Below are 1,229 nucleotides of genomic sequence, written 5' to 3'. Positions count from 1 at the left end.
TAAATCTACCTTCTTGATTGGCCGGGACCAGTTCTAAAAAAAAATGACGTTTGTGCCAGGATACACTTATAGCCAATAACCTCCCAGAAAGGTTGAGAACGTCATGTAAATGGAATGTGGAGGCTTTCACAGCCCTCACTCACTGCTCTCATGGATCAATATCATCAACTCAAAACAACATGATGCAATCTGTCTGGAGATCTAATGGAAGCCTATAGAACTATCTGTTGACACAGTTAGGATACTCATCGGTACAGCACAAGACATGCAACCAAAGGACTCTTTACAGTCCCAGAACAGAGGCTGGGAAACTTTACATGGAACTCTGCCACCCCTGGTAACTCAAGCTAGCAATAAAACCAGTTTCAAAAATCACTTTACTGCACAAAGGGGCCTGGAGAGAGACAGCCACATACATACAAATGTACAATGTATTAGACCTAGATATTGCGTGTATATGCTGACATGTAGGCTGTGTGATGTTTTAAAATGTATGTATGTATTTCACTCCTTGACTAATATGTTATGTACTATGTATCATGTCATGTGGACCTCAGGAAGAGTAGCTGGTGCTTTTGCAGCTGCCAATGGGGAATCCTAATAAATACCAAATAGTTCAAATTTAAGTTCACATCTTCCAAATGCATTGGAACTTATATTTTGACATATTCAATTGCAGTACTGCACATGTGAACAGAGAAGAAATTCAAATGAATATCATAAATTGTAGTCCTTGTGCCTGAACACTCAGCTTCTGACCACATGACTTCAAAAGCCCTCAGTTTCTGAGCACATTGCTTCACTAAGATTGCCCTTTCTACATACACTCCCCTCCATATGAATTTGGACAGTAAAGCAATTTTTTTTTAAATTTGGCTCTATATTCCAACATTTTAGATTTGAGATGCATTTTGTTGGATGCATTTGCGGTTTGTTTTGGACTATGTTTAGCCCAAAAGGAACTGAATGTTGAAAAATATTGTACCATTTTGGAGTCACTTTTGTCATAAGTAAGAATAGAAGATGATTCTGAGCACTCCTGCATTTATGTGGATGCTACCATGATTATGCATAATCATGAATAATGATGAGTGAATTTACAGAGGCACAAAGATCATACACACCACCCCCCCAAAAGAAAATGCTAAGCTCCCCTGTTATTGGAAAGAGGTTAGTTAGCATGTTTTGGTGTAGCCTCTAACCTTTATCATCATTATTCATGATTCATT

The sequence above is a fragment of the Salmo salar genome, chromosome ssa01, assembly GCF_905237065.1.
Source record: "Salmo salar chromosome ssa01, Ssal_v3.1, whole genome shotgun sequence".
In the NCBI taxonomy this organism is placed as follows: domain Eukaryota; kingdom Metazoa; phylum Chordata; class Actinopteri; order Salmoniformes; family Salmonidae; genus Salmo; species Salmo salar.
The sequence above is the reverse complement of the archived record's forward strand: the minus strand, read 5'-3'. Positions refer to the sequence as shown.